Source organism: Erythrolamprus reginae, chromosome 1 (assembly GCF_031021105.1).
Source record: "Erythrolamprus reginae isolate rEryReg1 chromosome 1, rEryReg1.hap1, whole genome shotgun sequence".
Taxonomy (NCBI): domain Eukaryota; kingdom Metazoa; phylum Chordata; class Lepidosauria; order Squamata; family Dipsadidae; genus Erythrolamprus; species Erythrolamprus reginae.
This window is the reverse complement of record NC_091950.1, coordinates 411687956-411714039: the sequence shown is the minus strand read 5'-3', so window position 1 is coordinate 411714039 and position 26084 is coordinate 411687956. Positions and strand designations below refer to the sequence as shown.

At 44.6% G+C, this 26084-nt stretch overlaps 1 protein-coding gene across 1 annotated transcript in view; it reads right to left on the bottom strand.

Annotated features, from left to right (window-relative positions):
• MNT (MAX network transcriptional repressor) overlaps nt 1–26084 on the bottom strand; it is a 131171-nt gene that overhangs the window by 92628 nt on the left and 12459 nt on the right. The gene's annotated exons all lie outside the window — the stretch shown is intronic.

Here is a 26084-nt window from a genome sequence, read left to right as displayed (position 1 = left end):
ATCACAAGAGAATTTTCAAGAATCCACAATTTGTGGCTTGTTATTGAGATACGCTAGACCAGAGGTCCTCAAACTTAACAGCTTTTAGACTTATGCACTTCAACTTCCAGAATTCTCCAGCCAGCTATGCTGGCTGGAGAATTCTGGGAGTTGAAGTCCACAAGTCTAAAAGTTGCCAAGTTTTGAAGACCACTGCGCTAGACCAAGAGGTCGGCAACTTTAAACACTCAAAGTGCCATCTGAACCCATTTTAAGGTTAAATAAGTTTCAGGAGGGAAGTGTTTTTAATAGGAAAGTGAACACAAGAACAAGGGGACACAATCTGAAGTTAGTTGGGGGAAAGATCAAAAGCAACATGAGAAAATATTATTTTACTGAAAGAGTAGTAGATGCTTGGAACAAACTTCCAGCAGACATGGTAGATAAATCCACAGTAACTGAATTTAAACATGCCTGGGATAAACATATATCCATCCTAAGATAAAATACAGGAAATAGTATAAGGGCAGACTAGATGGACCATGAGGTCTTTTTCTGCCGTCAGACTTCTATGTTTCTATTTTCCACAAAAAAAACCCCAAAAACAACGGGAGCCACAAAAAGCTTTTGACATCTAAAATGAAGATATCACTATATACATCATTTTTACCTTTATGCTATATATAAAAATGACACAAGAATTGAAACATAAGGATGAATCAAAATATTATGATCCATGGAAAGAATTTAATAACTGGGTAGAAAAAAGGAAACAGAATAAAGCTGGATAAAGAGGCATTATGCTAAAACAGTTATAAAATAAGGTTAAATAAGTTTCAGGAGGGTAGTGCTTTTAATAGGAAAGTGAACAGAAGAACAAGGGGGCACAATCTGAGGTTAGTTGGGGGAAGGATTGGAAGCAACGTGAGAAAATATTATTCTACTGAAAGAGTAGTAGATGCTTGGAACAAACTTCCAGCAGACCTGGTTGGTAAATGCACAGTAACTGAATTTAAACATGCCTGGGATAAACATATATCCATCCTAAGATAAAATACAGGAAATAGTATAAGGGCAGACTAGATGGACCATGAGGTCTTTTTCTGCCATCAATCATGTCCCTTTGTTTCTAAAAATATAAAATGGCTATTGTAGAAATTAAGAATAAGAAAACATATACAAATACAGTGATCCCTCGAGTTTCGCGATCTCAATCTTCGCGAAACGCTATATCGCGATTTTTAAAAAAATATTAATTAAAAAAAACCACTTCCGCGTTTGGCTTCGGGAGTCAGCTGGGAAGCGGCGCGGCTGTTTTAAAAGGTCGCAGCCGGCCTGGGGGGCTTCCCAGCAGGCCGGCTGCGACCTTTTAAAACAGCCGCGCCGCTTCCCAGCTGAGTCCTGAAGCCAAACGCCAAAGGCGAACTTCCGCGTTTGGCTTCAGGACTCAGCTGGGAAGCGGCGCGGCTGTTTTAAAAGGTCGCAGCCGGCCTGGGGGGCTTCCCAGCACCCCCCCGAACCCACAACCTGGGTCTTCCCGGCCGCCCACGCAAAGGGGAAACCCCGGCTCCTCGCTGATGCCCGCCGCTCGCCCGCCCGCCAGCAAGAGGGGGAAGACCCAGGGAAGGCTCCTTCGGCCGCCCAGCAGCTGATCTGCTCGGTAGCACAGCAGCAGCGAGGAGCCGAATCGGGGTTTCCCCTTTGCGTGGGCGGCGGGGAACGCAAACTCCACCATCTACGCATGCGCGGCCATAGAAAAGAAAGGGCACGCATGAGATGGTGTTTTTACTTCCGCAACCCTACATCGCGAAAAATCGATTATCGCGAGGGGTCTTGGAACGGAACCCTCGCGATAATAGAGGGATCACTGTATAGAGAAAAAAAGGCTTTACATATGAAAACGGTTCGTATCAAGTGTCGTAAAACAACACAAATGATAAATGGATTAGCCGTCAAGATAGACAGCAAGGGTGGTGGTGTTTGTTTTACGTTCTTAGCTGTTCTTTATTTTATTTTATTTTTTTTGTTTCTCTTTTCTGTCTTTTCGCGTAAGGTGTTTGTTTGTTTTAAGGGGGAAAACACTGCATACATCATATTTTTACCTTTATGCTATGTATAAAAAAACTATAGTGTGTTGCATTTATGAAATCAATCACCTGCTACAGAGAAAACACATTTTTATTTCTGCATGCCACAAAAACATTTTGAACTCTGAAAAAAAAATAGGTCGAAAAGCTCAATAAATCATGTGCAGGCAGGTGTCGCACATTGCCGGTTGTGACGCATATTTTAAGCGACAAGGAGTCGCAGCAGAGGGATGAAAGAGCCACATGGGGCTGCAGAGCTGCAGGCTGCAGATCCCTGCGCTAGACCTTTTTGTGAGCTGATGCAAACAGGATTTAGAAGGGGGGGGGTGTCAATAGAAGACCACGAACCTGAAGCTCAAAGGGATCCCCATCTCAATTGGGAAAGAATTGTGTAATACAGTAAAAGGATGGATCTAATTCCCTCCCCTGCAAACAGAGCAAACCAAAAAATGTTTATCTCTCAAAGGGAACATTCTCACTTATTAGCATTATCTTGTTAACCCCCCATCGTTTCATCCACACGTAAAAAGCTGCTAGTCCACAGGATTAAAGTTTGTTTTAATTCTCCCTGATGGCTTTTCTGGCGCCACCCTTTCTGATCAACACCAGTTGATGCCATAAGTCACTTTTCATTAATAACTAACCTTTAAAGGTCTTTTGAAATATTACTTGCAAGAACCACTCCGATAGGACCTAGTTGTCATTGGTATACAGAATCTATTAAACGATAACTTGGTGCTTTTGAGCTTTGCTACCTATTTGCCAGTGTCTCATGACCACAATTAGGGAGCAGTTGGTCCTCAACTTACGACCACAACTGAGCCCAAAATCCCTGTGGTTAAGCGAGACGTTCATTGAGTGAGTTTTGCCCCCTTTTACGACCTTTCTTGATGCAGTTTCTAAATGAATTACTGCAGCTAATAAGTTAGTAAACCTGGTTGTTAAGTGAATTTGGTTTTCCCATTGATTTTGCTTTGTCAGACGGTCGCAAAAGGGGATCACATGACCCGGGGCACAGCAGCAGTCATAAATACAAACCAGTAACTAAACATCTGAATTTTGATCGCACGATCACAGCAATGCTGCAAAGCTCATAACTGTGCAAAACGTTCATATCGCTGGGCCAACAAAATATAATTTGGTTTACCAAAGTGAACAATAAAACCCAGAACTGATTTCTTGTGTTGGATCAATTCATAGGCATTAGGAAACAGTCAGTACACTAATCTCAGAATTCAAGGAGTGGTTTTTCTCATCTCACAGAAGCTTCTGGACCAAACTCATGTCTAAGGGGGTGTTTCACCAGTGATCATAAGCAGACATTTATTTCCAACATAATCCTGATTGATCTCAAAAAAGAATCTGAACATCTAACATCAAACGTCTATGCAGTCGTTTGATAAACCAGATTTAACGGGAAGTTGAAGCCAAAAAAATCCCATCGAGATTCATTTAAGCCTAAAGATTTTAAAGACTTCCAAGAAAATCTGACCTCCTTTGACTACAAAAACCTCATTAAGCTGATGGAGAGAAAGCCATATTCTTTACTTACAAGTGCACAAGGAGAATTCATCTTGCACATTAAGTTTTAAGCACAGAGAGATTGCAACCCTCAATTTTCAAGCAGAAACACAGAATTAGCAGAGGACGGCGGTCAAAAAAGTCAAGTTGATAACCATAACAGTGTGACCAAGGCTATGCTCTTTGTACACCACAATCTTGAATCTTATGACCCACCCTATGGAAGCCCGCATGAAGATCTTGGACAAAAGTCATCTTGACATGCTAGTAGACTTACACACAGAACAAAAATCACATGAGGGGAGACACGCGCAAAACATTGTGGTATGAACCGGTGGCAAGGCTAAGTGGAACCACCTCTCTATAGAAGCATTATTTAAATGAATCCCAGCGACCGGCTAGGTCCCACAGTGTTGGCCTTCTCCAGGTCCCGTCAACTAGACCAGTGTTTTTCAACCAGTGTGCCGTGGCACACTAGTGTGCCGCGAGACATGGTCAGGTGTGCCACGAAGCTCAGCAAGAGAGAGAAAGAGAGAGAGAGAAAGAACGCAAGAGAGAGAAAGAAAGAGAAAGAAAGCAAGAGAGAGAGAGAGAAAGAGAGGCAGGGAAGGAGGGAGAGATAGAAAGAGAGCAAAAAAGAGACGGAGGAAGAAAGAGAGAAAGAGGGATGGAGAGAGAGAGGAAGGAAGAGAAAGAGGGAGAGAAATAGAGTGAAAGGGAGGAAGAGAGAGAGAGAGAGAGAGAATTTTTTTTGTCCAAACTTTTTTTAGTCCCCCACTCCTCCCCCCGCTCAAGGTGGCCCATTATTTTGTATATGTAAAAAATGTGCCACAGCTCAAAAAAGGTTGAAAATCACTGAACTAGACCAGTGATTTTCAACCTTTTTTGAGCTGCGGCACATTTTTTACATTTACAAAATCCTGGGGCACACCACCAACCAAAATGACACAAAATAACACTCTAACACAGTACATATAAGAAGATGACCCTTCAGGAGGCCATAGACAATATAGATAACATTGTGATGCATTGTATATCACCCTCTGCAGGGGCCTCTTATAAAAAGAAAAAAGTCAAATACAGTGGTACCTCGAGATACGAGTTTAATTCGTTCCGGACCTGGGCTCTTAAGTCGAGCAGCTCTTATCTCGAACGACTTTTCCCCATAGGAATTAATGTAAATAATTTTAATTGGTTCCAGCCCTCAAAAAACTCACAAAGTTAGTCTAAATTATGCAGAAAGACATGTTTTTAATGAAGAAATGTACATGTACATATAAATGAATAATGAAGTTTCTTTCACTTAACTTGTAAACTTTCTTAAACTTTTAAATTTACATATGTTCAACTTCTCTGCCACCCAATCCTGTAGGACAGAGGTCCCCAACCCTTTTTGCACCAGGGACCGGCTTTAAGCGATCAAGAGAGGAATGGGTGAATGAATGGACGGAGGGTGGGAAGGAAGGAAGGAAAGAGGGAAGGGACAGGAACAGAGGAAGGAAGCAAGGAAACTTATGAAAGGGGAGAGTAAGAGAGGAATGAGTGAAGGGAGGGAGGGAGGGAAGAAGGTGGGAAGGAGAAAGAAAAGAAGAAATAGAGGAAGGGAAGGTAAAAGAGAGAAAGAAAAAGAGCAAGAAAGAAAGCAAGAAAGAAAGCAAGAAAGAAAGAAAGAAAGAAAGAAAGAAAGGGGGAAGGGACAGGAACAGAGGAAGGAAGCAAGGAAACTTATGAAAGGGGAGAGTAAGAGAGGAATGAGTGAAGGGAGGGAGGGAGGGAAGAAGGTGGGAAGGAGAAAGAAAAGAAGAAATAGAGGAAGGGAAGGTAAAAGAGAGAAAGAAAAAGAGCAAGAAAGAAAGCTGCAAGCACCCCCCCGAGCCCCCCAGGCCGGCTGCAACCTTTTAAAACACGCGCGCCGCTTCGCAGCTGTCTCCTGAAGCCGAACGCGGAAGTTAGCGTTTGGCTTCAGGAGACAGCTCCTTGGCGCTTGTATCTCGAATTTGGGCTTGTAAGTAGAACAAAAATATCTCTCCCCTCCCAGCTCTTATCTCGAGTTGCTCTTAAGTAGAGCAGCTCTTATGTCGGGGTTCCACTGTATCTATATACGCCATCAGGATAGACATAACCAGCTGAGGCTGAGGCTTCATCTAGTGGTGGCAACATTTACCTCCAGTCCTGACCAGGATTAGAAATCGGGACCATGGGGAGGAGTAGCAGCTTCAACTACTTGCCGCGGTTACACAATGATAAGTGCGCGGCAGCCCGAGCAGGGACCTTCCTGGGTGTGGATGAGAGGTGGCCTGCTATTAGTTCATTGGTAGTGGTCGGGATGAATCCTAAAAGGTGATTGGTCAGTGAGCGTTCCCTGTGCCTCCACTCTTCCTGTCACTGATAGCTGGAGGGATTGTGAGGGGAATGTTTATGTTCGGATGGAGGCGGCTGGCGGCGGGCTGGATAAATGGCCGTAGTTTGAGGACCCATGTTTAATTTCCCCACGGCACACCTGACTATGTCTCACGGCACACTAGTGTGCCGCGGCACACTGGTTGAAAAACACTGAACTAGACAATGTCGTTTGGCGAGACCTATGGGAAGGGCCTTCTCTGTGGGGGGCCCGGCCTTCTGGAATCAGCTCCCCCCAGAGATTAGTACTACCCCCACCCTCTTCGCCTTCCGTAAGAGTTGCCAAGCTTGGGGCTATTAGACTCTAGCCCCCTGGCTGACGAATGACATATATGTTGTGTTGAGTGGTATGGTTGTTTTTTAATAATGGGGATTTTAGTTTAGATTAAGTAGGCCTATATTAATTGGATTTGGATTTGTATTGCATTGTTATTTTATATGTCCTAAAAACCCACCTTTGCCAGCAGGCATGGGGAAATTGATTCCACTTGGCTGCTCTGTTTTATATATGGTTTGCTTGGGTTGTATAAATGTTTTTAAATCAAGGGTTTTTAGCTGTTTTGCTTTTTAATAATTGGATTTGTATTTTGTATTGCTGTTGTGAGCCGCTCTGAGTCTTCGGAGAGGGGCGGCATACAAATCTAATAAATAATAATAAATTAATAATAATGTTGTGAGCCGCCCCGAGGCCTCGGAGAGGGACGGCATATAAATCCAATCAATCAATCAATCAATCAATCAATCTTGTCCCCAAAATCTGGGGCTTCATTTTACTGACCTCGGAAGGATGAAAGACTGGGCAGAATTTGCCTGCAGTACTGCACTTGTGCCACTTGTGCTCAAAATATGGTTATAATTCAAGGATAACTGTAATTTCTCATGTAATTTCTTCATAATAGACTATACTAGACTTCATCCAGAGGAAAGAACTACTTAGTGTGGTACCTATTCTGGAGAAGGAAGCATTATAGGTAGTCCTTGATTTCAGACCACAATTGAATATTTTTGTTGCTAAGCAAGGCCGTTAAGTGGGTTCTGCCCCATTTTATGATCTTTTTGCCACAGCTGTTAAGTGAATCACCGCAGTCGCTAACCAAATCATGCAGTCATTACGGGAATCTGACTCCCCCCTCCCCTTTGACACTACTTTTTAGCAGCCAGTTGGGAAGGTCACAAATGGTGATCAAATGACCCCAGGACAACACAACCGTCATAAATATTTGCTAGTTACCAAGCACCCAAATTCTGATGACGTGATCATGGGGATGCTACAACATTCCTAAATGCAGGAAGTCCTCGACTTGCAACCACAACTGAGCCCAAAATTTCTGTTGTTAAGCAAGACATTTGTTCAATGAGTATTTGGCAGAGTGTAACAATGAAAGAGCTTGCAAAGGGTAAGAGCTGGGAACATCGTTAGCACCTGGTTAGGGTTGGAAAGAAACTTACTTGGAGCAAGTTAGAGTAATGAAAAAAAACTCTGCAAAGACTTAGAGCTTGGAAAACATTCTTCAGACAGTAACAATGAAAGAACCTGCTAGATAAAGAGCTGGGAAGATCGTTAGCACCTAGCTAGGGCTGGGGGGGGGGGGGGAACTGCATTCAAAATGATGTTTAACATGACAAGAGCAAAGTCCTTCACCTAGGCAGAAAAAACCCTGGACACACATACAACCTGGGAGAAACCCCTCTTAGCAGTAGCGATTGCGAAAGAGACCTCGGAGTCTTGGTGGATAATCAATTAAACATGAGCCAACAATGTGCAGCAGCAGCTAAAAAAGCCAACACAATCCTAAGATGCATCAATAGGGGAATACACTCCAAGACCAGGGAAGTCTTAATACCACTCTACTATGCCCTGGTCCGACCACACCTGGAGTATTGTATTAAGTTCTGGTCACCACACTTCAAAAGAGACATTGAAACTCTGGAGAAGGTGCAAAAAAGAGCAACTAAGATGATTAAGGGATTGGAAACCAAGACTTACGAAGAGAGACTGAGGGAACTGGGCATGGATAGCCTAGAGAAAAGGAGGGCCAGAGCGGACATGATAGCAGTTTACAAGTATACGAGGGGATGTCACAGAGAGGAGGGGATCACTTTATTCTCCAGGGCACCAGAGGGTCGGACGAGGAACAACGGCTGGAAGCTGACCAAGGAGAGATTCAACATGGAGATAAGGAGGAACTTCCTGACGGTCAGAGCGATCAACCAATGGAACAACCTACCAGCGGACGTTGTGAACTCCAACACTCTGGACATTTTTAAGAGAAGATTGAACTGCCACTTGACTGGTGTACTATAGGGTTCCTGCTTGGGCAGGGGGTTGAACTTGATGGCCTTCATGGTCCCTTTCAACTCTAACAATAAATAAATAAATGCCCACACCCATAATTCAATGCCTGGGGAGGGCGAAAACAGCTTTCCCTCACCCCCCGGAGGCCCTCTGGAGGCCGGAAATGGCCTGTTTCCCAATTTCTTGTGGGCCCACTAGGCTTGTGTTTCGCCCTCCTCGGGCTCCAAAGGCTGTTTCCCATAGGAATCAATGTAAAAGCAAATAATGCGTGCAAATCCTTCAGGAAAATCCCAAACTTTAGAAGGGAGGCGAACAGAGGGCAGGGAGGAGCAGCTAAAGGGGGCGGGTGGAAGAAGCAAGGCTAGGCTAAAGGGTGAGTGGGAAGGAAGAAAGGCAAGGGGGGCACCCCTCCCTCTTCTTTCTTCAAAAGACACCGTTTCAGTGCCTTTGCAAGCACGTTGTTCTCTGCAAAACTTTTCCTTCCCCAAGCTGCCCCTCCCTCCTCCCTTTTCTTTTTTAAAAAGACACCCTTTCAGTGCCTTTGCAAGCACGTTGTTCTCTGCAAAATCTTTCCTACTCCAAGCAGCCCCTCCCTTTTCCTTCTTCAAAAAAGGGGGGGAAAAGAAACCCTTTCATCCCAGCAGCAGCTGCTTGGGTTCCTAAGGTGAAAATAGTTCGGAAGAAGAGGCAAAAAAATCTTAAACACCGGGTTCGTATCTTGAAAAGTTCGTTAGAAGAGGCGTTCGTAAGATGAGGTACCACTCTACTTTGACCCAGACTTGGATTTAGTTTTGATGCTACCTGGAACCTTGACAACCCCTTTCCTAAGAAAAACCTCAGGTGCTTTGGAACAAGCACTAAGAGTGAATCGTATTTCACCCCGCCTGGATCTCTGGAGGCTTTTCTTGATGCCAAACAACCCATAGCCTCCAGAAATGAGTCATACCTTCTCCTGCCTGGCAGGGTGGAGACCTATCAGCCTATGACAAATAGGCAGCATCTGACCCAACTGAAAGCTTCACTAGGGAGTCACCTGTCAGGGGAGAATTTTTTCCTCTCACTTCCTGTGGGAAAATGAACTCACCTGGGTTCCTAGGAGGCGTTTCCCCGTCTTCAAGCAAGAGGCATCACCAAATGACCCAGGGCAGCCTGTTCAACAGGTTGCCTTTGACTACCTTGAACCTCCTCCCTGCCAGCTGCCCGACAACTTCCCAGCCCCAAAACAAAGACACCAGAGGAGACTTGCAGGGTGGAAATTCAGAGGCAGCGTGGTGTATTGGTTAAAGAAGCCAGGGAGATTCAGGTTCACATCTGCCTTTTGCAAGTAAAGACTGGATGTTTGTTTGTTCTATTTCTATGCCGCTCTTCTCCTAGGACTCAAGGTGGCTTTTACAACGTACAGTGGCACCTCTACTTACGAACTTAATTCCTTACGTGACCAGGTTCTTAAGTAGAACTTTTGAGTGTGGTGTGATTGTGTAGTATTGATTGTTTTCAGTAATAATGGGTTTTAACTTGTTGTTTTTAATATTAGATTTGTATTACTGTATATTGTATTGTTAGTGCTGTTGTGAGCCGCCCCGAGTCTTCAGAGAGGGGTGGCATACAAATCTAATAAATTATTATTTTTATTGTTATTATTATTATTGTTGTTGTTGTTGTTGTTATTGTTAGAAAAGTTTGTAAGAAGAAGCAATTTTTCCCATAGGAAAAATAATGTGTGCGATTGGAGAAACTACAAGGAGGGTGAAGGCCCCGTTTTCTCCCAGGAGATTCCAAGAGAGGCCCCACAGAGACTTCTCCCCGCCTTTTCTGGTCCTGTTTCATTCCAGGAGATTACTAGAGAGGCCCTACAGAGGCTTCTCCCCGCCTTTTCCGGCCCTACTTCCTCCCAGGAGATTCCAAGAGAGGCCCCACAGAGGCTTCTCCCCGCCTTTTCGGGCCCGGTTTCCTCTTAGGAGATTCCTAGAGAGGCCCCACGGAGGCTTCTCCCTGCCTTTTCCGGTTACAGTTTCGGAGGCTCGGGTTTGTAAATGGAAAATGGTTCTTGAGAAGAGGCAAAAAAATCTTGAAAACCCGGTTCGTATCTAGAAAAGTTCATAAGTAGAGGTATTCCTAGGTAGAGCTACCACTGTATTAGAAATCTACATAAAATAACATTCTAAAAAGCCCACAGTTAAAAACCAACAAGCAGATTCATACATCACACACCTTACATTTATACATTGAGCGGGGTAAGATGTCCAAGTTTCAACGGCCCCAAGCCTGAGGCAGAGGTGGGTCTTCAGAGCTTTGCAGAAGGCAGACAGAGTGGGGGCAGTATGAATCTCTGGGGGGAGCTCATTCCAAAGGGCTGGGGCAGCCACAGAAAAGGCTCTTCCCCTATGAATAGCATTTAGAGTTATACAGTGTTCCCTCACTTTTCGCGGGGGTTGCATTCCAAGACCGCCCGCGAAAGTCGAATTTCCGCGAAGTAGAGATGCGGAAGTAAATACACTATTTTTGGCTATGGACAGTATCACAAGCCTTCCCTTAACACTTTAAACCCCTAAATTACAATTTCCCATTCCCTTAGCAACCATTTAGATTATTACTCACCATGTTTATTAAAGTTTATTAAAAAAAATATTTATTAAAGGCAGACTAAAGTTTGGTGATGACGTATGATGCCATTGGGCAGGAAAAACCGTGGTATAGGGGGGGAAACGCAAAGTATTTTTAAATTATTTTTGAAAAAACGTGGTATAGACTTTTCGCGAAGTTCGAACCCGCGAAAATCGAGGGAACACTGTATACCACTTCATAGTGCTTTTACAGCCCTCTCTAAGTGGTTTACAGAATCAGCCTATTGCCCCCAACAATCTGGATCCTCATTTTACCCACCGTGAAAGGATGGAAGGCTGAGTCAAGCTTGAGCCAGTGGTGAGACTTGAACTGCTGAATTACAGCTAGCAGTGTTAGCTGAAGTAGCCTGCAATGCTGCACTTTAACCACGGCACTACCCCGGCTTGACTAGCTAGTCAAAACTAGCTAGTACTACATTGTGTGAATGAAGCCAACTTCAACAGCAGCAGAAAGTCCAGGAAGACAGCATGCAATGCAAAACCACATCAATGCTTAGCCTGCTTATGATGCGCAACCCTGTAAGCCAATCAGCTGTGGAGCAGTGTCTAAGGCCCCACCCAGTACAAATTCAAAGGAAGGGATAGAGTGAAGGGCAGCTCAAAACAGAAGGTAGTAGACGGGTGGGTGGCTCATGGGTGAAGCCTGGCAATTGTCTATCATACATCACCCAACACTGATTGGTTACAGTGCATAAGCCACACCCACTGCTACATTCCTAACCAGTGAGGAAAGAGTCAACAATGCAATGAAGTTTGCCAGTAATTCTTTTGGCACAAGGGTTCAGGGAATTAACGGAGGGAACTGGAGGAAATGGTGTGGATTATTCTCCGGAAATCACCATCTTTTGACCTATGTTCTGTTAACTCTAGTCAAAATTATGAATGCTATATATACATGTAATTATGACTGTTTTAATTAATGGGTTCTTTTTTATTGCGGGTTTTATTGTTTTAGATATTATATTCAACTTCTTTTTATTGTTTCTGTATTTATTTGTGTTTAGATTATTATTGTAAACCGCTCTGAATCCTTCGGGATTGGGCAGCGTAGAAGTCGAATGAATGGATGGATGGATGGATGGATGGATGGATGGATGGATGGATGAATGAATAAATCAATAGAATCCTTCGTGAGTGGGCAGCATAGAAATCAAATGAATGAATGAATGAATGAATGAATGAATCAATCAATCAATCAATCAATAGAAGCCTTTGGGAGTGGGCAGCATACAAAATTAAATAAATAAATATAATAATAATAATAATAATAATAATAATAATAATAATAATAATAATTTTAATTAAATAAATTAGCAGCGACTGAGAACTGGGACACAAAACTGAGTTGTCTGAACAGAGTCCCTTTTTTAAATAATATTTTTTTATTATTTTAAAAATAGTAAAAACATACACACTACATATAACACAGCGCTCAGTGATTTGTGTGCTCACCACCAGACAACATTCAAACCCCACCACCAAAATGAGGGTATACTGTATACATAACAATTTAAACCAAGGCCAATCTATCTGTTTACATATTATAAAGTAATTCTAATTTATTCGTTGTAGCTTGGTCTCGAAGTCTGAACAGAGTCCCTTGAGTTGATATGAGACATCCCCACCACCACCACCACGTGCTTAAATATCTCTCTGCATTCAACCCGTCTTTTTCTCAGCATTCAATTTTGTCTTTGGATGCAAACATTAGGTTGAAGAGCAGTTTGCTTAATCATGGTTTATGGACTAAACTGCAGCTGGCTTTCGTACATGTTATACGCCGAGCCATAAATTGTGATTTACAATGCTAGGTTCACCGGCAAATCAATTTCAAACTCCCAATCCTCGCTAACGTTTAGCATATTGGGTGAACAAGAGCTAAAACATGACCCGTTCTCAAGCGTCTGACAGCCTCTTCGATCACAGCTGGAGTTTTGACACTACCAGACAGCATAATTCTAGGTTTGTAAACATACATTTCAAAACCAGGTTTCCAACAGTGGCTGGACAGCAAGGACACTTTGGCCATCTCTCTTCTTGCTCCTCTTCATGAAAATAGGCCCTATATACTTCATAAAAGTTTGGAATGTTTTATCAATGGATAGAGGAAAAAAACTAGAGGGAAAAGAGGGTATATAAAGTATATATAGTCAGATATAAATATAAGTCTGCGGAGAGGGGCGGCATACAAATCTAATAAATTATTTATTATTATTATTATTATTATTATTATTATTTATTTATTTATTTTATTGGATTTGTATGCCGCCCCTCTCCGCAGACTTATATTTATATCTCTGACTATATATACTTTATATACAATTATTTATTGTATAAAGAATACAAGTAATATTTATGATAAGAGGTTATATCAATAATTATGTATATTGAGAACTTAAAACTGTAGAAGGAATACAGTTTATTTTGTAAATATACCAATGGAAATATGATATCAACACAATCTACCGTTAAAAAGAGGTTATAAAAGTTTACTGTATTGGTTGTTTTGTTTTGTTTTATGTTTTTTGTTTTTGTTCGTCTTGTTTGTATGGTTTTGTTTTAAAGTTTGTATTTTGATGTTTTACATGTTTTTTAATGTTTTATATTTTTAAAAACCTTTTTAAAAAAGAAAAGAAAATAGGCCCTGCTGGGATTAGGCCAAGGCCTCTCAAAAGTGGCCCACCACGTGCATTTAAGAAGCCCACAAACTGGAGATTAAGATTAACAAAAATAATATTTTCTGCAATAGGCGTCAAATCAGGTGTGGGTTCCTCCCAGTTTGGACCATATCGTTAGTGACCCACTGGTGACGTAAGGATGGCGTCACTGACCCATTTGTTTGATGCTGCCATCTTATTTTTGGAATTTTTGACTATTTTTCTTTTTACTGTTTGGATGTTGTTTCCTCTGCTGCTGCTTGAAAAAGGGCCCTCCTCCCTGCCCCTGGTTTAAATTGACCTTTATCCCTTCGCCCAAAGCACAGCTGATCAGCTCCTCAGCTGTGTTTTGGGCAGATTCCAGCTACTGAGCATGCGCAGAAGCCAAATTGCAAAGGAAACTGCACTATCTGACTCTGTTGGCAATAAAACAGGCCTATGACATGTTGATGTTTCCCCTGCATCCACCTCCACATTCCTTGGGGCAGGAGCTGGGCCAGAGCCAACCACAACACTGACCGATGAATGTTATGTATGTATGTGGTCTGAATGGGAGTGCTTGACTTTTCAATAATTGGGGATTTTAGTTTAATTGGATTTAGGATATTGTACTATATTGTTTTTTTTATATGATGTGAGCCGCCCCGAGTCCTTGGAGAGGGGTGGCCTATAAATTAATCCAATCAATCAATCAATCAACCAATATGTGTCTAATACAGAGGTCTTCAACCTGTACAAGCAAAGCTGGCTGGGGAAGTCCTCCAGCCTTAAAGTTGCCAAGGTTGAAGTCCCCTCCTCTAGTAATTGGTTTTGTATCTTTATCAGCAAAGGTTGATTACGGTAATCCTCGATTTACAACCAGTTTTAATGCATGCTTGCAGTCAGAGATGCTGGGGAAAAAACGACTTACAAGCAGTCCTTCCATTTATGACCATCACATCGCTCCTGTCCCTGGTTACGTGATCAAAATTTGGAGTCATGTGATTGCCATTTGCAACATTCCCGGTCAGCTTCTGACAAGTCAAAATCGATAGGAGAGGCCATATTCAATAAATAACCGTGTGATTCCCTTAATGACCACGTTGACTTACTAACGGCAGCAAAACTGTTGTCACTTTGAGCAGTCATTAAACGAACAGTTGCTAAGTTGAGGACTTCCTGTATATTTTGATATATTATTGCCAAGAAAAATACACAGGGAGGAACTGCTCTGCTCAAGAACCCAACAACTCATCTTGCAAGCATTAAAGTTGCAGGAGGTGAACACTGTTGGTTTCATTTCACAGACTGGGGAAACAAGAACTAACATAACATGCTACCCACTGGCTGGATTTACCACATCATGCTACTTCAGAGGTCGGCAACCTTAAACAAAGAGCCAAAAAAGGTCCTAACCAGAAGTCCTCCATCCATAGAGTCTCCTCCTAGCACAGCATCCTTTTTCCTCTGTCAACCGGAAGTCTGTTCCCCCACCATAGAGTCTCCTCCTAGCAGTGTCCTTTTTCCTCTGTCAACCAGAAATCTGTTCCCCCACCATAGAGTCTCCTCCTAGCACAATGTCCTTTTTCCTCTGTCAACCGGAAGTCTGTTCCCCCACCATAGAGTCTCCTCCTAGCACAGTGTCCTTTTTCCTCTGCCAACCGGAGGTCTGTTCCCTCACCATAGAGTCTCCTCCCAGCACAGTGTCCTTTTTCCTCTGCCAACCAAAAGTCCGGTTCCACTACATACATATCCAAGTCAAGCAAAAAATCTGAGTCCTCACTTTACCCATCTCGGAAGTATGGAAGGCTGAGTCAACCTTCAGATGGTCAGGATTGAACTCCTGGCTGTGACCAGAGTTTGCCTGCAATACTGCATTCTAACTACTGCGCCACCACAGCTCCACATTCACCGAGAGAATCAGAATAATAGTTGGGAGAAAGGATAGGGGGGTATCCAACCCCTCATCCCATCTGTGGAAACTAGTCCTGGGCAACCCTATTGAGCCTCTATGGAGGCTCAACTCTTGATGGCTGAACCCTCTGTAGGTGTCTAGCTTCTTTGTGGAGTCATTCAACTAAGACAACCACGGTCCATGTCCTCAAATACCCATAAAGCTTTTTCCTATCGAAAGATCCTTCCTCTTCTGCAACATTGTGCAGAATGCAGCTGCGAGAGCAATCATGGGCTTTCCCAAAAATGCCCATGTAACACCAACACTCTGCAGTCTGCATTGGTTGCCGATCAGTTTCCGGTCACAATTCAAAGTGTTGGTTATGACCTATAAAGCCCTTCATGGCACCGGACCAGACTATCTCAGGGACCTCCTTCTGCTGCACGAATCCCAGCGACCAGTTAGGTCCCGTCAACTAAACAATGTCGCTTGGCAGAACCCAGGGGAAGATCCTTCTCTGTGGCGGCCCCAACCCTCTGGAACCAACTCCCCCCAGAGATTAGAATTGCTCCCACCCTCCTTGCCTTTCGTAAGCTTCTTAAAACCCACCTCTGCCGCCAGGCATGGGGGAATTGAGATACTGTACTCTTTCCCCCTAGGCCTTTACAATTTTATGCATGGTATGTCTGTATGTATGTTTGGTTTTACAATAGGGGTTTTTAACTGTTTATATTGGATTGTCATATGTTGTTTACTACTGTTGTTAGCCGCCCCGAGTCTGCGGAGAGGGACGGCATACAAATCCAATAAAATCAAATCAAATCAAACATCTGTGGGAATCAAAAAAATGCAAGGTAATTAGAGATCCAACCTCAAACTAAGGAGAAATTTCCTGACAGTTACAACAATTACCTAATCAGTGGAATGACTTGCCACCAGACGTTGTGGGTTCTCCATCACTGGAGGTTTTGAAGGAGAGATAGGGACTGCCATTTGTCCAGAATTGTAGAATCTCCTGCTTGAGGATGGGGGTTGAACTAGAAGACCTCCAAAGTTCCTTCCAACCCTACCCTTCCTTACCTTACCGTAACCTACCCAATGGGGATGAGAATAGGGCTTCACAATGCTAGAATCTCACACCTTGCCAAAGCATGCTAGTGGGGTGTGTTTTGTCTTAAAGGAAAACATATCCAGGACCATTAACAAAACATAAACAACACTGGCAGACAGCACAATGTTGCTATGTAGAAAGTTCCTGCCATTGTTCCCCCGGATATGTCACCCTTTTCCACCTTCTACCAAAAAATGCTTCGTGAAATGCCTTTCCTGAACAAACAAGAAGAGTTTGGTTCACATGCTGCAGATATGGCGACAAACACAACTGCTTGCATTTGTAAAGCATGGTTCATAGTTTAGCATACATGTTTAAGGACTGTCGCTTAGAGAGTACTCAACGTTTCAAGACTTCCCCCCAAAGCTACCTGGTTCCAGAATTCTGATGGCAACACAAGCCTTGATGTCACATAGAAACATAGAGACATAGAAGACTGACGGCAGAAAAAGACCTCATGGTCCATCTAGTCTGCCCTTATACTACTTCCTGTATTTTATCTTACAATGGATATATGTTTATCCCAGGCATGTTTAAATTCAGTTACTGTGGATTTACCAACCACGTCTGCTGGAAGTTTGTTCCAAGGATCTACTACTATTTCAGTGAAATAATATTTCCTCACGTTGCTTTTGATCTTTCCCCCAACTAACTTCAGATTGTGTCCCCTTGTTCTTGTGTTCACTTCCCTATTAAAAACACTTCCCTCCTGAACCTTATTTAACCCTTTAACATATTTAAATGTTTCGATCATGTCCCCCCTTTTCCTTCTGTCCTCCAGACTATACAGATTGAGTGCATTAAGTCTTTCCTGATACGTTTTATGCTTAAGACCTTCCACCATTCTTGTAGCCCGTCTTTGGACCTGTTCAATTTTGTCAATATCTTTTTGTAGGTGAGGTCTCCAAAACTGAACACAGTATTCCAAATGTGGTCTCACCAGCGCTCTATATAAGGGGATCACAATCTCCCTCTTCCTGCTTGTTATACCTCTAGTTATGCAGCCAAGCATCCTACTTGCTTTCCCTACCGCCCGACCACACTGCTCACCCATTTTGAGACTGTCAGAAATCACTACCCCTAAATCCTTTTCTTTTAAAGTATTTGCTAACACAGAACTGCCAATGCAATACTCAGATTGAGGATTCCTTTTCCCCAAGTGCATTATTTTACATTTGGAAACATTAAACTGCAGTGATCTACATTTTGTGTTTTTGGCAAACCGGCTTACCTTTATGGCTAGTTGCAGGGTTTGTGGTCATATGATTGTGATTTACATTCCCCTCCCCCCCCCCCGTTTTTTGGCCAGTTTCTGGCAAAAAAAACCATACAAAACCCACAGGATGAACAGATTCACATTACAACTGTCACATTCGCTTTATGACTGCTGAAAAACAAGTTGTAAAATCAAAATGGTCACATTGGTGCCTCGACCTAATACAGAAATTAGGCTCCTTTACAATCATAACTTGAGCTGCTGTGTGACCCAATCAATGTGGTCTGGGAGAGGATTCTTTTGCCATTCCTGTAACTTGTATTTGGACAGCACACCAAACCACAAACCAGACAACCAAAATGTAGCTCAGTGTGCATGGCCAACACTGCTAGTCCTCTTTGTGGTTCACCTTATGCTACAACCCCAGAAAACTATCAAATTTAGTGCTACAAACTCAGGAAGCAATCGATTCCGTAATAAAAGGCATGTATGTATCGAGACATTGCCCACATTATAACAGCCGCAAGAATAATCTACGCAAAAAAATGGAAAAATCCAGAGATTCCCGACAAGGAGTTAATTGGGGAAAACTATGAATGTGCAGAAATGGACTGTTTGACTATGGAAATGAACGATCAACAGGATTTAGATTACTATGCTATTTGGATGAACTGGTACAATTGGATACAAAAAAGAAACACAAATCAACAATAAGTGATAGGATGCCATAAATTACAAATGTAAAAATAAATAAAATAACAATGTAATGTGAATACAGTGATCCCCCGGTTATTGCGTCCCCGACCATTGCGAACATGCTAATTTGCGATTTTTCAACCCGGAAGTCAAAACACCATCTGCGCATGCGTGCCCTTTTTTCTATGGGCACGCATGCGTAGATGGCGCCGGGCAGATCAGCTGCTGGGCAGCTTCCCTAGGTCTTCCCCCTCTTGGCGAGCATCAGCGAGGAGTTTCCCCACCGCCCACGCAAACTCCTTGCTGCTGCCGCTTCGCTCGGGCCGCTTCCCAGCTGAGTACTCAGCTGGGAAGCGGCCCGAGCGAACGGCTTGTCCGCAGCCTGCCTGCCCGCGCGCCCGCGGCTCGCCCACCCTTTTCCCGCCCACGCCGTTCGCTCGGGCCGCTTCCCAGCTGAGTACTCAGCTGGGAAGCGGCCCGAGCGAACGGCTTGTCCGCAGCCTGCCTGCCCGCGCGCCCGCGGCTCGCGTGCCCTTCTCCCGCCCACGCCGTTCGCTCGGGCCGCTTCCCAGCTGAGTACTCAGCTGGGAAGCGGCCCGAGCGAACGGCTTGTCCGCAGCCTGCCCACGCCGTTCGCTCCCCCTCTTGCTGGCGGGAGGGCGAGAAGCCCTCCTCAGCACCCGCTCGCCCGCCCTTCGCCGCTCGCCCGCCCTTCGCCCGGCCACCCGCCGTTCGCTCGCTGCTCGCCCGGTCACCCGGGTTCGGGGGGGTGCTGGCAAGCCGCCCATGCCGCCGGCGACGTTTTAAAACAGCCGCGCGGCTTTCCAATGAGTCCCGAAGACAAAAACGGAAGTTTGACGTTTGTCTTCGGGACTCATTGGAAAGCCGCACGGCTGTTTTAAAACGTCGCCGCCGGCATGGGCGGCTTCCTAGCAGCCCCCCAAACCCGGGTTGGGGGTCCGGGGGGGTGCTGGCAAGCCGCCCATGCCAGCGGCGACGTTTTAAAACAGGAATCCCAATCTTCGGCTCCTCGCTAGCGCTGCGGGAGTAAAAACACCATCTGCGCATGCGCAGATGGTGTTTTTACTTCCGCAGCACTACTTCGCGAAAACCCGCTCGTTGCGGGGGGTCCTGGAACGGAACCCCCGCAATGATCGGGGGATCACTGTATATGGATCTTGGAAGACCTGAAAGCTATAGAAAATATTATATAAATATTAAAAATCAATTTAAAAATTATTTTTAAAAAAGAAGCCAAAACAATGTTTTACTTACAATGACCTCACCAGGCAAGTGATGCAAACCACACAATTCCCCCTTGCATGCACAATGACATCAGACATCTGTGTGACATCACTTGCCTTCCCCATGCCACCATCCTTAGGCGTGGGTGCACGTTCCTGCCAATCAGGAAAGTGCAGAAGCCTTTTGTCCCCATTTCTCTGCACAACTCTGTAAGTGCACACACAGAAAGTTTAATTGCAATTGTGCACAGCAAGTGGCTTTTTCAATGGGAAAACTACAAAGCTTCCTCCAGTCAAGAAACAAGGGGGGAACATATTACTACTCCCTTGAATGACACAAAATTAAATGCCGAGGCATTCGTGAGGTTCCCTTTGATCCCAATAAAATCCAAGAGTGTGGTTGTGTTTGTGCTGTATGCCAGCAATATGGACAATGCTTATATTATACTAAACAATGTCGTTTGGCGGGACCCAGGAGAAGAGCCTTCTTTGTGGCGGCCCCAGCCCTCTGGAACCAACTCCCCCCAGAGATTAGAATTGCTCCCAACCTCCTCGCCTTTCGTAAGCTTCTTAAAACCCACCTTTGCCATCAGGCATGGGGGAACTGAGATAGTCTTTCCCCCTAGGCCTTTACAATTTATGCATGGTATGTTTTATAATAAGGGTTTTTTAGTTGTTTAGGTAGATTGTTACATGCTGTTTTTTATCATTGTTGTTAGCCACCCCGAGTCTACGGAGAGGGGCGGCATACAAATCCAATAAATAAATATTCTTTTTTTTTTACAAATGACACATACCTAGGGGGCATCTAGGGGTGACATAAGTTATTCCAATATCCAAAGGGCTGTCACAAAGAAGAAGGGGTCAACATATTTTCAAAAGCACTTGAGGTCAGGACAAGAAGTAATAAATGGAAACTCTTCCAACCAAGAATTAAGGAGAAATTTCTTGACAGAGAGTATAGTTAATCAGTGAACCAACCTGCTTTCAAAGGTTATGAGTGCTCCAACACTGAAGGTTTTTAAGAGGAGATTGGACAACCATTTGTCTGAAATAGTACAGGATTTCCTGCTAGAGCAAGGAGCTGGTCTAGAACAGTGTTTCCCAACCTTGGCAACTTGAAGATACAGTGATCCCTCTATTATCGCGAGGGTTCCATTCCAAGACCCCTCGCGATAATCGATTTTTCGCGATGTAGGGTTGCGGAAGTAAAAACACCATCTGCGCATGCGCGCCCTTTTTTTTCTATCTCCGCGCATGCGTAGATGGTGGAGTTTGCGTTCCCCGCCGCCCACGCAAAGGGGAAACCCCGATTCGGCTCCTCGCTGCTGCTGCGCTACCGAGCAGATCAGCTGCTGGGCGGCCGAAGAAACCTTCCCTGGGTCTTCCCCCTCTTGCTGGCGGGCGGGCGAGCGGCGGCATCAGCGGGAAGCCGGGGTTTCCCCTTTGCGTGGGCGGCCGGGAAGACCCGGGTTGGGGGTTCGGGGGGTGCTGGGAAGCCCCCCAGGCCGGCTGCGACCTTTTAAAATAGCCGCGCCGCTTCCCAGCTGACTCCCGAAGCCAAACGCGGAAGTGGTTTTTTTTTAATTAATATTTTTTTAAAAATCGCGATATAGCGTTTTGCGAAGCTCGAGATCGCGAAACTCGAGGGATCACTGTATTTGGACTTCAACTCTCAGAATTCCCCAGCCAGCGAATGCTGGCTGGGGAATTCTGGGAGTTGAAGTCTAAATATCTTCAAGTTGCCAAGGTTGGGAAACACTGGTCTAGAAGACCTCCAGGTCCCTTCCAACTCTGTTATTCTATTTTTATCTTCTATTTTTACCTTTTGGTCTTCTTTGTAACCTATTCTCTGCCACCTGTAAATATTCCAACAGTCCTCACCCCCTGGTGCTGGCATCAATTATATTATCTTCTGCGCCACTGTTTAACATTATGGCAAGCCACCTGACAGAATCTTATAGGTAACTGGGAGTTTAGAACCAACGTGAATTCCACAGCTGACCCTGGAAATCCAGAACTCAGGAGACATTCTCACTTAGTTTGGAACCAATTTGGATCCAGGTACAGGATCAACCCATGAAACAAGATGCCCGGATGTTTCAAGAGTTGGTGTGAAGAATCCTCAATCAAGTTTAGGTCAATTGAAAGGAATCCCATCTTTCTGAGATCTCATGAAGTACTCCAGATGTAGGATGTGTTCTTCTCCTAGGAGAAGCACTATTGTTGAACCAATCAACTGTGGTCCTAAGTACAGTAATACCTCGTCTTACGAACTTAATTGGTTCCGGAAGGTGTTTCGTAAGGCGAAAAGTTCGTAAGACAAAACAATGTTTCCCATAGGAAACAATGTAAAAGTGATTAATGCGTGCAAAGGGGAGGGGAAATTGCAACCTTCTGAAACAGCCGGGCGCTTCTCGGCGGCCTCCGGAACCCGAACCTGAACTTTTGCTGAACTTCTGGGTTCGGCGTTCAGGAGAACGCCGAGAAGCACCCCGGCTGTTTCAGAAGGTGACAGCTGGGTGGCGGCGCTTGTCGGCGGCCTCCCGAACCCGAAAAGTTCGGGTTCGGGTTCAGGAGAACGCCGAGAAGCCCCCCAGCTGTTTTAAAAGGTGACAGCCGGGCGGTGGCACCCAGCGGTGCGGTGGGTTCGTAAGCCGGAAAAAGTTCGTAACAAGAGGCAAAAAATTTCCGAACCCCAGGTTCGTATCTCGAGATGTTCGTATCACGAGGGGTTCTTATCACGAGGTACCACTGTATTCTGTATACCAGGTGTCTCTAACCTTGGCAATTTCTGGAGGACTTCAATCCCAGAATTCTCAAGGGTCTGACAGCCTCCTTGATCATAGCTGGAGTTTGACGCTATCAGACAGCATAATTCAAGGCTTGTAAACATCTATTTGAAAACCAGGTTTTCAACAGTGGCTGGACGGCCATCTCTCTTCTTGTTCCTCTTCATTAAAATAGGCCCTGCCGGGATTATGCCAAGGCAACAATTCAGCCTCTCAAAAGTAGCCCACCACATGCATTGAAGAGCTGGGGTGGCACAGTGGTTAGAGTGCAGCACTGCAGGCTACTTCAGCTAACTGCTAGCTGTAGTTCAATAGTTCAAATCTCACCCTCGACTCAAGGTTGACTCAGCCTTCCATCCTTCCGAGGTGGGTAAAATGAGGACCCAGATTGTTGGGGGCAATATGCTGATTCTATAAACCGTTTAGAGAGGGCTATAAAAGCACTATGAAACGGTATATAAGTCTACGGAGAGGGGCGGCATACAAATCTAATAAATAATAATAATAATAATAATAATAATAATAATAATAATAATAATAATGATAATAATAATAATAATAATTTTTAAAAAATGCTTTGGCTATCAAGAAGCCCACAAACTCGAGATGACCAAAAACATATTTTCTGCTATAGGCACCAAATGTCTAGGGTGGAGTGATTCCATACCTAGAAGCGGCATTCATTCAACAAGCTACTAATATGTGTCCTCTATCTAGTACAGGGGTCTCCAACCATGGCAACTTTAAGAATTGTGGACTTCAACTCCCAGAATTCCTCAGCCAGCAAAGCAAAGATGGCTGAGGAATTCTAGGAATTGAAGTCCACAAGTCTTAAAGTTGCCAAGGTTGGAGACACCTGCTTTAGTAAAGAGATCTCTAACCTGTACTGGCTGGGGAATTCCATACCTAGAAGTGGCGTCCATTCAACAAGCTACTAATATATGTGTCCTCTAGTACAGGGGTCTCCAACCATGGTAACTTTAAGAATTGTGGACTTCAACTCCCAGAATTCCTCAGCCAGCAAAGCAAAGATGGCTGAGGAATTCTGGGAGTTGAAGTCCTCCAGTCTTAAAGTTGCCAAGGTTGGAGACCCCTGCTCTATATAACCTCTGCTGAGATGCAGAATGCGTGCGGTCTGCCCGTGCTAATCGTCAGGTGGCCCTGAATGACCCTTGATCTGAATCCACTCTAATTGTTTACACAAGCTGTGACAGTAATATTGTCTGTCTGTTCAACTAAGGCCTTCTCAGAGCAGAGAGAGACGGAGGCCTTTCAGAGAAGGAAATAGACCAGTTAGTATATTAACCCTAAATCATAGTCACACAAGTATTTGGTCTACATTATTTTAGGTGAATGAGGAGTGCTATGACTGCATTTTGATGTTTTAGAACCACACCAGAAAAAAAACAAACATGGTATAAGTTTTAAACTGTCAAACCAATCCACAAGTAGATGATCTTCCAACACATATAATTGATTCAGAGGCAGCTGTACTGTCTTCAATTCCTATTTCCAATGGTGTAAAGTCTGCTTGGGAAGGGGGATGGGATTGGACTAGATCAGGGGTGGGCAAAGTTGGCTCTTCTATGACATGTGGACTTCAACTCCCAGAATTCCTGAGCTAGCATGATTTGGCTCAGGAATTCTGGGAGTTGAAGTCCACAAGTCATAGAAGAGACAACTTTGCTCACCCGTGGACTAGACAGTGATTTTCAACCTTTTTTGAGCCGCGGCACATTTTTTACATTTACAAAAATCCTGGGGCACACCACCAACCAAAATGACACAAAATGACACCCTAAGACATTCTCCTCTCTTTTTACATCCCTGTCTCCTCTTCACCCTTGTGTGTATGTGTGTGTGTGTGTGTGTGTGTGTATGTGTACACACTCTTGAACCATTTCCAAAAACAGGTGAGGGCCGGGTTTTTTCTCTCTCTTATTCTTTGGGTGCTTTTTATCATATGATTTAAATCAAGAATCCCTTCTCTCTCTCTTTTGTTTCTCTCTCTTTCCTCTCATTCTCTGTCTCAATCATTTTTGCTCATTTCTCTTTTTTCCTCCCATTTTTGCTCATTTCTCTCTCTCTCTCCCTTCCTCTCCTTTTCTCTCTCTCTCTCTCTCTCTTGCTTTCTTTCTCTTTCTCTTTTCATTCTCTCTCTTGCTTTCTCTCTCTCTCTCTCTCTTTCTTTCTTTCTCTCTCTCTCTTTCTTGCTTTCTCTTTCTCTCTCTCTCAGCAAAAAGTTGTGAGACCGGAACCTGAGTTTCCTTCTTCGCGGCACACCTGACCATGTCTCGCGGCACACTAATGTGCCACGGCACACTGGTTGAAAAACAGTGGACTAGATGACCTACAACAGTGATGGTGAACCTTTTTTTCCTCAGGTGCTGAAAAAACGTGGGCATGCGCTATCGTGCATGTGCGAGCGCCCACACCCATAATTCAATGCCTGAGGAGGGCAAAAACGGTTTCCCCCGCCCCTTGAGGCCGGAAAAGGCCTCTTTCCAAACTTCTGGTGGGCCCAGTAGGCTTATGTTTCACCCATCCAAGGCTTCCCTAGAGCCAGTGGAGGATAAAAATGCCCTCCTGCTCTCCCCGGAGGCTCTCCGAAAGCCAAAAATGCCTTCCCAGAGCTTCTGTGCGAGCTAAAAATCAGCTGGCCAGCACACACATGCATGCTGGAGCTGAGCTAGGGCAACAATTCGCGTGCCAGCAGATATGACTCCGCTTGCCACCTGTGGCACCTGTGCCATAGGTTCTCCATCACTGACCTACAAGGTTCCTCCCAACTCTTGTTAATCTGTCATCTAATCTATTTGTAGACAATGAATCCATATGCCTTCAGTGACCTGTTTAGAAGTGGATCCTCACATTTTTAGGCTCATGCCAATGGTCACCGCAGTCCTCAGTAGCATTCCCCATAGCAGATATCATGATGGATCTAGCTTGCTTGACACTGTCATTCACCCATGAGATCAAAATAACAGAGTTGGAAGGAACCTTAAAGGTCTTCTAGTCCAATCTCCTGCTTAAACAGGATATCCTATATCAGTGATGGCGAACCTATGGCACGGGTGCCACAGGTGCCACGCGGAGCCATATTTGCTGGCATGCAAGCTGCTGCCCTAGCTCAGCTCCAATGTGCACGTGTTTGCTGTTCAGCAGACTTTTGGCTCACACAGATGCTCTGGGAGGGCGTTTCTGGCTTCCAGAGAGCTTCTGGGGGAATGGGGGAGGGCGTTTTTACCCTCCCCCAGCTCTAGGGCAGCCTTTGGAACCTGGGGAGGGCAAAACACAAGCCTACTGGGCTCACCGTTTCTGGCCTCCAGGGGCCTCCAAGGGGATGTGTCTGCATTGGTTGCCGATCAGTTTCCGGTCACAATTCAAAGTGTTGGTTATGACCTATAAAGCCCTTCATGGCATCGGACCAGAATATCTCTGAGACCGCTTTCTGCTGTACGAATCCTAGCAACCGGTTAGGTCCCACAGAGTTGGCTTTCTCTGGGTCCTGTCGACTAAACAATGTCATTTGGCGGGACCCAGGGGAAGAGCCTTCTCTGTGGCGGCCCTGGCCCTCAGGAACCAACT